Source organism: Lissotriton helveticus, chromosome 6 (genome assembly GCF_964261635.1).
Source record: "Lissotriton helveticus chromosome 6, aLisHel1.1, whole genome shotgun sequence".
NCBI lineage: Eukaryota > Metazoa > Chordata > Amphibia > Caudata > Salamandridae > Lissotriton > Lissotriton helveticus.
The window spans coordinates 609242899-609256325 of record NC_136067.1 but is presented as its reverse complement, the minus strand read 5'-3'; positions in this window follow the sequence as shown (position 1 = coordinate 609256325).

Here is a 13427-nt window from a genome sequence, read left to right as displayed (position 1 = left end):
AAGGTCAGGGAAAATGGAGACCCAGGGGCCAGGCTTCCCCGGAGGGCGATAAATTAAAATGCCAGACAAGGTCAGCTGAGGGGATACAGAGAGTTTATACAAGGCCTCTTCACACTCTGTGATGGAAATAGCTTCAAATTCACAAAAATGAATAGATTTATAATTTATAGCAATCCCCCCACCTTTGCCTGCGTCTCGATCTTTCCTGGCGATTACATATCCAGGAGGAAGAGCAGTGGCAATGTCGGGGCCCGAACTGGCATGAAGCCATGCTTCGGTCAGAAAGAGTGCCTCTGGATGTTCAGTACTAAGAAGGTCAAAAATATGCTGCTTATTTTTGGCCAGAGAACGACAGTTAAGGCTTAAAAAGTAAAAATTCTGGCGACATGCCATTTTGGCAGAGGTGGTGCTGTGACAGACCTGACGACCAGATCTGGAAATGGTGTTTATAAGACGCATAGGACCTACTGTAAAATTGCATTGAATGCAAGTAAAGCCGCGATAAGGAGGAGTACATACAGCGCATTTAGGAGAAATATGTTTACTAAGCCTGTGAAGTTGCGCAGCTGAGCATGGAATTCTCTTACTTACAGTGATTGCATTTTGGCCTTAATTTCTGGCCGCTGGGAGCGTCACGGCGCGAACGGGCACAGACGGGCTTGCCTCTGATGGCCTCCGGCACGCCATCGGCGCCCCCGCTGCGCGCTCGCGCCATGCGCACTTGCATCTGTCCACTAAAATTAAGTCAAGGACCATAGAGTGCGGCTAGAATGTCGCTCGAAATGATACCAGCGAGAGGTGTCTGTGCGGCTAGAGAGGCTGAAAGTCAGGGGGCGGCCATACCATAGAGTATGGGATTATGCAGAGCCAGGCAAACAACTACCACAGGTACAAATTTAAAACGATTTTAAAACAAGAGCATTCCAAATGAAATACAATAAAAAAGTAGATATAGAACTAAGTTCTGTGTGAAATAAAGTTTTAGTGTGCAAGTATGCGAAAATGCGGTTCTTTTTAAAAGACAAAAATACAAAACTACAGTTAAAATTAGCGTTTGACAGGCATTTAGTGAAAAATTTAACTGACGCTCAGGGGCTGCACGCTTGCGTCTGTCCACTAAAATAGAGTCAAGGACCATAGAGTGCGGCTAGAATGTCGCTCAAAATGATACCAGCGAAAGGAGTCTGTGCGGCTAGAGAGGCTGAAAGTCAGGGGGCAGCCATACCATAGAGTATGGGATCATGCAGAGCCAGGCAAACAACTACCACAGGTACAAATTTAAAACAAATATTGTGGATAAAAAGAGACACCATCAGCACAAAGGGTCTTAACGAACACCTGGGTTTGAGTTGTTATTTATAATGACTTCTTATTTCATATGTGGATCACTGACATAACCTCGACAGACCGAATATCGACTAGACAAAATATCGGTGACAATTATCGACTACAAAAATATCGATTCCCTATACTTAAACAAGAAAACACAAAAATATCGAAACAACAATATCGATAAAAATACATATCGACTACAACATTATCGACCAACAATATTATCGCATTTAAAAACATCGATTTTCACATCTTAACGTGAAACATAGCCAAAATATCGACAACCAAAATATAGAATACAAAAATATCGTCATTTAAACATTATTGACCTTAGAAAATATTTAAATAATACACTTTATAATTAAAAATAAATATTATACTCATCACACATAACCATAAACTCTTTCATAAAATATATACAACATACTATAAATATTGCAAACATTTTAAAATAAACATTTACATCAAACAAACATTTTAAAACACATAAACAACTTTGCTAATAATAAAACATTTCTTAAAGCACATTATAAATATTCTTGCACTTTAAATAAAAATAAATAGCATTACCTAAAATGAAAAATAAACCTTACACATTAAAAAAATACTAGTTCGCGTCACCCATGTAAGGAAACCAATTAGCATAAAATTTTTAAAAATTCAAATGCACAAATAAGAATAGGCTATCAATTTAAACAACCAATGAAGTTTCAGAAACAATTAAACTAATGCTATAAAACCAAGAATTAAACCAGCTAAAATATCAGTCAAAATCTCCAAAGAAAAGGAAGGGGAAACTCTGCAGGATTGCTGAAAGAAAACTGATTAACTTCAACAGAAAACCATCTACACCTATCTAAAGTAAGTACTACTACCTTAATATACATCAAAAACCTAACTCTCAATCCTCACACCTATATTTAAAAAACAAATACCTAAATCATGTCTTTTATTTCTACTCTATTTTCTACAGAGAAAAATAAAATAAAGAAGACCTAGACAACATCTGTACTTCAAACAAAAAAGATAAAAAGTAAGTATATAATTTAAAACATGACTTAAAACCTTAATAGATAGGTAACAAAGTACAAACTAGCTACCAGAGCACAACCAAAAAAACATAAATACTTTTAAAAGATTGTAACACATTTTCTCAAGCTCCACAGGTACAAAACAAATACACTGAAAAGAACAGTTTGAAGAAAAGGAACACTTGAAAATAACAGTTTGAAGAAAACCAACACCTGAAATCAACATAGAAATATACAGGTAAATAATAAATGTGCTAAACTTTGTTATTAGAATACAACTTTCATTATTTAAATACTTTCCTAATATTTTAATTTTAATTTCTCCTAGCACCAAAAGACAAGCATGACTGAAGGAGCTAAATTTATTTATTCTCAAAAAGGGAAAATACTTCTTTGTTATATGGGATATGTTTACACTCAAGAAAAACAGAAAGATATGAACGTTTTTTGGAAAGTTTACAAAATACTATTCCAGCAAATGTTATGGTAGAGCTATAACTCAGGAAACCACTGTAACTTATACTAAGGAACATAAGCACCCACCCAATGTAACTGAAATAGAGAGTAGAGAAATGCTTGATTCCCTCAAAGAAGCTAGTACTAGTACTGTTCAACCAACAACTGCTATTTTGAAACATCATTTAAGTACACTGTCCCAACATGCTTCTAGCCAACTACCATCTATAGAATGCCTTAAAAGAACTATAGCTAGACAAAAAAGAGCTACATCAACTACTCCTCCCACACCTACAACTTTTGAAGAAGTGCAAATTCCCCCTGAACTCTCTGTAACTCACAGTAAAGAACCATTTATACTATATGACAACAAGTCAAAAGATAAAAGAGTTATACTATTTGCCACAGCAAACAACATAACTAAACTTAACCAATGCCAAAATTGGATGATGGACGGTACTTTTTCTGTATGTCCTAAACCTTTTTACCAATTGTACGGTCATTTCCAAAATGCTAATATTCCCTTCCTATATGCCCTCCTACCAAACAAACAGCAATCTACCTATTAAGAAATACTAACCCAAGTCAAACAACATACTAACGACTATTTTCCACAACGAATAATCATTGACTTTGAGAAAGCAATGATAAACAGCATCCTTAAAACATACGCACACACAGCAATACGAGGTTGCTATTATCATTTCAATCAATGTATATGGCGGGGGCGTGGCTTAGGAGCCTCAGGAGATGGCCGCGTTCTGCCGGAGCTCCGCCGAGACGTGAGGAGTCGGGTGGCTTCTAGGACTCTTATTTTCTCGTCGGACCGGATTTTTTGCCATTTCCGGATGCCGGACGTCCTGCTGCTCAACATGTCTCTCAGCCACATCGCTCCAGTAAGGCAATCCTCCCTGTTTTGACTTATTCATTTCTGTGCTACGCCACAGCATTCGCGGCCGCCATTTTGTTTTCGGCGCGTCCGCATTTCTCTGCCTGCACAGATGTTTCCTATGCTGTATCCTCAGAACTCACCTTTATTTTTGGATCTCTACTGGTTCCCCTCTTAAATCTTCTCGCCTATATTGCTCCTACGCTCGTTTTCGCTGTGCTGCAGTGATTCTCACGACTGCGACTTCCGCCTCTCCTCTCTGTGTACAGTTGGTTTCTGTGAGGTGTTTTCCGCCATTTTTTGCAACAGGAATTCTGTTCCTTCTGGCTTCTACTTATGGCTAAAGCGCGCACCAACCGTAGTAGCTCCACTCTTCAGAGTGACTCTACATTGGAGGATTTTAATCCGTTTAATGTGCTGCAGGACCCTCAAGAGGATTCTCACATGGATTCCACTTGTTCTAAGGGGTCTACTACTTCAATGACACGCACCAGTACTAAACAAAATACTAAAGCAACCCCAGTGGTACCAGGTTCTTCCTCTATGGCCGGAAAGCGTCTTAAGGTTCATCCTCCATCTCCTCCTCCTGCATCTTCCTCTATTCATTCTTCAGACCTTATCCTTGAGGAATTACGTGCGCTTAAACCTCACATGGAGGAAACCAATCGTCGTTTACTTAACTTAGAAACCAACTGGTCTGTCACAGAACAAAAAGTTGAAGCGTTGGAGAGCCGCGTTGGTCTCATTCAAGATCTTGCGGATCAAGTTCCTTCTATCTCCAAAGAGATACTATCCCTCAAACAACAAGTTGAGAATTTGGAAAACCGAAACAGGCGCAACAACCTACGCATTTATGGCCTTGTCGAAAATTTGGAAGGTCCCACACCTATCTCCTTTTTTCAGACTTTTTTACCAACGTTGCTTGGCCTTCCTGAATCGCCCGTTCTGAATATTCAACGTGCACATCGTCTTGGTCCAAATCGTTCCTCTGCTGTATCCTCATCCAAGCCTAGAGGGGTCATTCTATATTTTCTCGAATATACTGACTTACTTCGTGTTCTTCAGGCTGCTAAACAACGTGGAAAAATTGTTTGGAATGGTTCTACTCTCTTCTTTGCCCAGGATTATGCTAAGTCTACTGCTGAAAAACGTAAGAAATTTCTGGACATGAGACCGGCGCTGCGCAACTTGAATGCGAGATATGGTTTATTTCACCCTTGCCTTTTTAAGGTGACTTACAATAATAAGACTACTACGTACGAAGACCCTGCTCTTCTTCAACGGTTCCTGAATAGTTGCAGAGTGGATTCCATGGATGTCCCGCAGCCATGAGGACTTGATTTTTTCTCATTGACGCATGTTCTACTTTTCGTTTCTATTTGTCCTATATTTTTGTTCTCTGTTTTTGTATCTGCTTTATTGGTGACTCTTATTTTTCCACCATGCTACGTATTTGTTTTTAACTAAAGATGTATTTGTATATTTACCGTTTCTCTGTTGTTGTACTTATCTTTTGGTCCTTACACGTATTTTTCTCTAATATCATTTTTTTTTCTCCCCCTTTTTTCTCTCCGCTATAGGTACTGTTGACTATGGTCCCTTATCGTGTTTCTACCTTCAGTGCTATTTCCTGGAGTTGTCTCCCTCCCTGATGTTTCGTTCAGGAGTTTTTGCATTTCGTCATCCATCTCCGTCTTGTGGCTCCACCATCCCCGTTTCTTTCTTGTCTCCCTGTGGTATGTTTTCTATATTGGTTACTTCTCAGATTTTTGCTTTCCACTTTTCTTTTCTTCTTGCTTACTTTCTTCCCTTCTTTTGTTTTCCTTCTCTTCTGTCAGCTCCTTCTTCTTACTTTACTTTTTAATCATAACTTTTCTTTCCTTATCTTTCTTTCAATTTTTCTTCATGCTTCCTGTCATTACCTCTCGTTTCCCTCTCAATTCTATTTTTTCTTTGCATGGGTTAGGTATTTTGCTAGATGTTTATGTTATTACTGTTTCATGTTTTCATTATTAGCCTTTTTATTGCAATTTTAGATGACAGTTAATATAGTTTCTTGGAATGTTAAAGGTTTGGGGTCCCCAATTAAGCGCCAATGTGTGCTGTCCCATTTAGCTCATCTGAAGACTGATATAGCTTTGTTACAAGAAATTCATGTTCAAGATGCTGAGGTAACCAAATTACGCCGCAATTGGGTGGGTCATGTTTTTGCATCCCCAGGGTCGGGGAAACGTAATGGAGTGGCAATTTTATGTCATAAACGCTTATCCGTACAACTCCTTTCTCAGGAGAATGATTCTGATGGTCGATGGGTAGTGGTTTCATTATTGGTTAACAAGATTCCATTAACTATTTTTAATGTTTATGCCCCTACTGTGCCTGATAAAATGTTTTGGCCCCACATTCTTCAGTCTACCATGAAATACACAGATGATTATTTTGTGCTTGGTGGGGATTGCAATATGGTTATGGATCCTTTTCTAGATAGAAAATCCAACTCTCGCTTTTCCCCCTCTTCTGCACATACACAATTTACATCTACTATTGCTCAAAGGTCCCTTGTTGATTCTTGGAGGCTTTCCCATCCTTCTCTTCAAGAATATACCTTTTTCTCACCCGTCCACTTTTCCCAATCCAGACTTGATTATCTCTTTGTCTCTAAGTCATTGATACAACACATAACTCATTCTGACATTGGCTCTATTCTGGTTTCCGACCATGCCCCAGTTTCCTTAGGTCTTGAATTACTCCCTCCTATCACAGGTTCCCGCAGATGGCGTTTTAATAACGCTCTCCTTTTAGATGCATCTTTCACTTCTGCTTTTCTTGAATTTGCACCACGCTTTTTTGCTGAGAATGAAACACCTCTCTCCTCTCCTCAGTTGATTTGGGACACTTTCAAGGCTGCTTCTAGAGATTTCATTATTTCCTATGTTGCCAAGAAACATCGCTGTTCCCAACAGTTACTCTCTTCTCTAACTTCTCAAATTAAACAACTGGAGCAGTCCTATTACTCAACCAAATCTCCATCGACCCTTACTCAACTCATTAAGGCTAAACTTTCCTTTAACAAGCTTTCCACGAATTCCGCCAATTTGGTCTTGCTCAAATCTAGCGCCAAATTCTACTCTGCTCGTAACAAAGCTGGTAACATTCTTGCCAATTATCTTAAGGTTAAAAAAGAACGTACAAAAATGTATTCCATTCTTTCTTCTTCTAATACCATTCTCCATAAAGATGAAGATATCTTAACTGAATTTACTACCTTTTATCAAAATCTATATACCCCAGAATCTCCTCCTTTATCCGCAGATATTGATCAATACTTATCCTCCATCCCACTTCCCCAGACGTCTGATGTGGACTTTTCTTCTTTAGATAAGGATATTTTGCCCAAAGACATTTTGGAAGCTATTAAGGTCTTAAAAAAAGGTAAGGCTCCAGGCCCGGATGGTTTCTCTATAGAGTTTTACTCCCATTTTTCTTCTTTTCTTGTTCCTAAGCTTCATCAATTGTTCTCCTTTTTTATATCCTCCCAGAAGTCTGAAGGCTCTTTCCAAGAAGCTCTGATTTGTCTCCTCCCCAAGGAAAACAAAGATCACACTTTATGTAAAAATTATAGGCCTATTTAATTAATTAATTTAGATTACAAGATTTTTGCAAAAATTTTAGCTTTACGTTTAGACAAAGTTCTTCCACTTCTCAGTGTGGTTTCATCAAGGGACGTTTACTTTCAGATAATACCCGCCTATTTTTTAATGTTCTTAGCAGATCCCATTCTTTCAATCATTCTTTGGCTGGGATTGCTTTAGATGCGGAAAAAGCTTTCCACAGAGTTAATTGGTCTTTTATGCTTTCTACCTTATCCTGGTTTGGCTTTGGTTCTAAATTTATTTCTTATATCTCTCTTCTATATTCTTTTCCTCGATCTTTTATTTTTGCTAATGGTCTTGTGTCTTCTTCCTTTCCTCTTTTCCGGGGAGTACGGCAAGGATGCCCTCTTTCTCCGTTACTCTTTATCTTGGCATTGGAACCGTTTTTGTCGAAAATTCGTTTGAATACTGATATTACTGGCTTCCCGTATGGACCTCAGCAGTTGAAACTCTCTGCTTATGCAGATGATATTCTTTTATTTATTTCCCACCCACAAACCTCTATTCCTGCTTTTCTATCTGAGGTCTCTGCTTATGCTATGGTCTCCGGCTATAAACTTAATGTTGACAAATGCGAGATTCTTCCTCTCAATAAGTATTGTTTTCATGCTGATTTTGTAGTTTCTTCTTTTCATTGGAACCCTTCTAAAATTAAATATTTGGGACTCGAATTTACACCTTCTATCAAGGATACTGTGGCCCTCAATATTAAAAACTTACTTGGTACTCTAACTGCCTCCACAACTAGATGGCATCATCTTTTCCTGTCCTGGTGGGGTAGATTAGACTCTGTTAAAATGATGTTAGTTCCAATCATTTTATTTTTTCTCTCTAATCTTCCTGTTACTTTACCTAAATCTTGCTATAAAAGTATCTCTTCTATCTTTTCACGGTTTCTATGCCAACATAAGAAGGCTCGGATGTCGTTTGCCAAACTTCAGCGCCCTAAATCTCTAGGCGGTGTCAATTTTCCAGACTTTGCTGCTTATCACACCTCTTTAGGTCTCGGCAACGAGAACTATTGTCGCCGAGTAAGCTCGCAAGGGAGTACAGAGTGGTGCACGAGCCGACCAGGGTCTGTGGACGCGCACACACAAAGGCAGGCAGGCAGGCACACACCAGACACACACAGACAGACACACGCACGCACACACACACACACACGCACACACACACTCCCTCTCTGCCCACTCCCTCTCTGCCACCCCCCCCTCTCTACCCCCACTCACCGGGCTCTTTCCCTCTGCAGCGGGTCAGTCACGGCAGCAGGCAGGCTCGGTGTCTTCTCCGGCGATCTTCAGCTGATGTGCACGCTCACGCTGCGTCTCCTGCGCGCCCACCACGCTGTTTCGCGCCCGTTGATCCTCAGCTTGTGATTACTACTCCTTCTAACCCGGATTCTAAATTACTATTTCTTGGTTCTCTAACTCCACTCTGTTGATTCGTAACAAACTGATATTCAGCACATTTCACAGTCTCGCTTTTGCTTCTCATAAATACAATAAGATTATTTTAAGCAATGTCTACCCTTCTTTTGGTTCTGTGCCTATTATGCTTCGGACTATAGAGTTTTAGAAAGTGTGGTGGAAGATTCCATGATATCAGTGGTGTGCACAGTGCAGAGTGAGTGTGCAGAGTGCAGAGTAGTGAGTGCAGAGTAGTGAGTGCAGAGTAGTGAGTGCAGAGTAGTGAGTGCAGAGTAGTGAGTGCAGAGTAGTGAGTGCAGAGTGTGAGTGCAGGGTGAGTGGGCAGAGAGTGTGCAGAGTAGTGAGTGCAGAGTGAGTGTGCAGAGTAGTGAGTGCAGAGTGAGTGAGTGTGCAGAGTAGTGAGTGCAGAGTGAGTGTGCACGCAGAGTAGTGAGTGCAGAGGAGTGAGTGCACAGAGTAGTGAGTGCAGAGTAGTGAGTGCGCAGAGTAGTGAGTGCGCAGAGTAGTGAGTGCGCAGAGTAGTGAGTGTGCAGAGTAGTGAGTGCAGAGTAGTGAGTGCAGAGTAGTGAGTGCAGAGTAGTGAGTGCAGAGTAGTGAGTAGTGAGTGCAGAGTAGTGAGTGCAGAGTAGTGAGTGCAGAGTAGTGAGTAGTGAGTGCAGAGGAGTGAGTGCGCAGAGTAGTGAGTGCAGAGTAGTGAGTGCGCAGAGTAGTGAGAGCGCAGAGTAGTGAGTGCGCAGAGTAGTGAGTGCGCAGAGTAGTGAGTGCAGAGTAGTGAGTGCAGAGTAGTGAGTGCAGAGTAGTGAGTGCAGAGTAGTGAGTGCAGAGTAGTGAAGGTGTGAGTGCAGAGTAGTGAGTGCAGAGTAGTGAGTGCAGAGTGTGAGTGCAGAGTGAGTGGGCAGAGAGTGTGCAGAGTAGTGAGTGCAGAGTGAGTGTGCAGAGTAGTGAGTGCAGAGTGAGTGAGTCTGCAGAGTAGTGAGTGCAGAGTGAGTGTGCACGCAGAGTAGTGAGTGCAGAGGAGTGAGTGCACAGAGTAGTGAGTGCAGAGTAGTGAGTGCGCAGAGTAGTGAGTGCGCAGAGTAGTGAGTGCGCAGAGTAGTGAGTGTGCAGAGTAGTGAGTGCAGAGTAGTGAGTGCAGAGTAGTGAGTGCAGAGTAGTGAGTGCAGAGTAGTGAGTAGTGAGTGCAGAGTAGTGAGTGCAGAGTAGTGAGTGCAGAGTAGTGAGTAGTGAGTGCAGAGTAGTGAGTAGTGAGTGCAGAGTAGTGAGTGCAGAGTAGTGAGTAGTGAGTAGTGAGTAGTGAGTGCAGAGTAGTGAGTAGTGAGTGCAGAGTAGTGAGTGCAGAGTAGTGAGTAGTGAGTGCAGAGTAGTGAGTAGTGAGTGCAGAGTAGTGAGTGCAGAGTAGTGAGTGCAGAGTAGTGAGTGCAGAGTAGTGAGTGCAGAGTAGTGAGTGCTGAGTAGTGAGTGCAGAGTAGTGAGTAGTGAGTGCCCGTTGATCCTCAGCTTGTGATTACTACTCCTTCTAACCCGGATTCTAAATTACTATTTCTTGGTTCTCTAACTCCACTCTGTTGATTCGTAACAAACTGATATTCAGCACATTTCACAGTCTCGCTTTTGCTTCTCATAAATACAATAAGATTATTTTAAGCAATGTCTACCCTTCTTTTGGTTCTGTGCCTATTATGCTTCGGACTATAGAGTTTTAGAAAGTGTGGTGGAAGATTCCATGATATCAGTGGTGTGCACAGTGCAGAGTGAGTGTGCAGAGTGCAGAGTAGTGAGTGCAGAGTAGTGAGTGCAGAGTAGTGAGTGCAGAGTAGTGAGTGCAGAGTAGTGAGTGCAGAGTGTGAGTGCAGGGTGAGTGGGCAGAGAGTGTGCAGAGTAGTGAGTGCAGAGTGAGTGTGCAGAGTAGTGAGTGCAGAGTGAGTGTGCACGCAGAGTAGTGAGTGCAGAGGAGTGAGTGCACAGAGTAGTGAGTGCAGAGTAGTGAGTGCGCAGAGTAGTGAGTGCGCAGAGTAGTGAGTGCGCAGAGTAGTGAGTGTGCAGAGTAGTGAGTGCAGAGTAGTGAGTGCAGAGTAGTGAGTGCAGAGTAGTGAGTGCAGAGTAGTGAGTAGTGAGTGCAGAGTAGTGAGTGCAGAGTAGTGAGTGCAGAGTAGTGAGTAGTGAGTGCAGAGGAGTGAGTGCGCAGAGTAGTGAGTGCAGAGTAGTGAGTGCGCAGAGTAGTGAGTGCGCAGAGTAGTGAGTGCAGAGTAGTGAGTGCAGAGTAGTGAGTGCAGAGTAGTGAGTGCAGAGTAGTGAGTGCAGAGTAGTGAGTGCAGAGTAGTGAGTGCAGAGTAGTGAGTGCAGAGTGTGAGTGCAGAGTGAGTGGGCAGAGAGTGTGCAGAGTAGTGAGTGCAGAGTGAGTGTGCAGAGTAGTGAGTGCAGAGTGAGTGAGTCTGCAGAGTAGTGAGTGCAGAGTGAGTGTGCACGCAGAGTAGTGAGTGCAGAGGAGTGAGTGCACAGAGTAGTGAGTGCAGAGTAGTGAGTGCGCAGAGTAGTGAGTGCGCAGAGTAGTGAGTGCGCAGAGTAGTGAGTGTGCAGAGTAGTGAGTGCAGAGTAGTGAGTGCAGAGTAGTGAGTGCAGAGTAGTGAGTGCAGAGTAGTGAGTAGTGAGTGCAGAGTAGTGAGTAGTGAGTGCAGAGTAGTGAGTAGTGAGTGCAGAGTAGTGAGTAGTGAGTGCAGAGTAGTGAGTGCAGAGTAGTGAGTAGTGAGTAGTGAGTAGTGAGTGCAGAGTAGTGAGTAGTGAGTGCAGAGTAGTGAGTGCAGAGTAGTGAGTAGTGAGTGCAGAGTAGTGAGTAGTGAGTGCAGAGTAGTGAGTGCAGAGTAGTGAGTGCAGAGTAGTGAGTGCAGAGTAGTGAGTGCAGAGTAGTGAGTGCTGAGTAGTGAGTGCAGAGTAGTGAGTAGTGAGTGCAGAGTAGTGAGTAGTGAGTGCAGAGTAGTGAGTGCAGAGTAGTGAGTAGTGAGTGCAGAGTAGTGAGTGCAGAGTACTGAGTAGTGAGTGCAGAGTAGTGAGTGCAGAGTAGTGAGTGCAGAGTAGTGAGTAGTGAGTGCAGAGTAGTGAGTAGTGAGTGCAGAGTAGTGAGTGCAGAGTAGTGAGTGCAGAGTAGTGAGTAGTGAGTAGTGAGTGCAGAGTAGTGAGTAGTGAGTGCAGAGTGCAGAGTAGTGAGTGCAGAGTGCAGAGTAGTGAGTGCAGAGTAGTGAGTGCAGAGTAGTGAGTGCAGAGTAGTGAGTGCAGAGTGCAGAGTAGTGAGTGCAGAGTAGTGAGTGCAGAGTAGTGAGTGCAGGTATGTGCAGTGCAGTGCAGGTGAGTGCAGTGCAGTGCAGTGCAGGTGAGTGCAGTGCAGTGCAGGTGAGTGCAGTGCAGGTGAGTGCAGTGGAGTGCAGGTGAGTGCAGTGGAGTGCAGTGGAGTGCAGGTGAGTGCAGTGGAGTGCAGTGCAGTGCGGTGCAGGTGAGTGCAGTGCAGTGCAGGTGAGTGCAGTGCAGTGCAGTGCAGTGCAGGTGAGTGCAGTGCAGGTGAGTGCAGTGAAGTGCATGCGAGTGCAGTGCAGGTGAGTGCAGTGCAGTGCAGGTGAGTGCAGTGCAGTGCAGGTGAGTGGAGTGCAGTGGAGTGCAGTGGAGTGCAGGTGAGTGCAGTGCAGGTGAGTGCAGTGCAGGTGAGTGCAGTGGAGTGCAGGTGAGTGCAGTGCAGGTGAGTGCAGGTGAGTGCAGTGCAGTGCAGGTGAGTGCAGTGCAGGTGAGTGCAGTGCAGGTGAGTGCAGTGCAGGTCAGAGCAGTGCAGTGCAGTGCAGGTGAGTGCAGTGCAGGTGAGTGCAGTTCAGTGCAGTGCAGGTGAGTGCAGTGCAGTGCAGTGCAGGTGAGTTCAGTGAAGTGCATGCGAGTGCAGTGCAGGTGAATGCAGTGCAGTGCAGGTGAGTGGAGTGCAGTGGAGTGCAGGTGAGTGCAGTGCAGGTGAGTGCAGTGCAGGTGAGTGCAGTGGAGTGCAGGTGAGTGCAGTGCAGGTGAGTGCAGGTGAGTGCAGTGCAGTGCAGGTGAGTGCAGTGCAGGTGAGTGCAGTGCAGGTGAGTGCAGTGCAGGTGAGTGCAGTGCAGGTGAGTGCAGTGCAGTGCAGGTGAGTGCAGTGCAGGTGAGTGCAGTGCAGGTGAGTGCAGTGCAGGTGAGTGCAGTGCAGGTGTGTGCAGTGCAGTGCAGGTGAGTGCAGTGAGTGCAGAGTAGTGAGTGCAGAGTAGTGAGTGCAGAGTAGTGAGTGCAGAGTAGTGAGTGCAGAGTAGTGAGTGCAGAGTGTGAGTGCAGGGTGAGTGGGCAGAGAGTGTGCAGAGTAGTGAGTGCAGAGTGAGTGTGCAGAGTAGTGAGTGCAGAGTGAGTGAGTGTGCAGAGTAGTGAGTGCAGAGTGAGTGTGCACGCAGAGTAGTGAGTGCAGAGGAGAGAGTGCACAGAGTAGTGAGTGCAGAGTAGTGAGTGCGCAGAGTAGTGAGTGCGCAGAGTAGTGAGTGCGCAGAGTAGTGAGTGTGCAGAGTAGTGAGTGCAGAGTAGTGAGTGCAGAGTAGTGAGTGCAGAGTAGTGAGTGCAGAGTAGTGAGTAGTGAGTGCAGAGTAGTGAGTGCAGA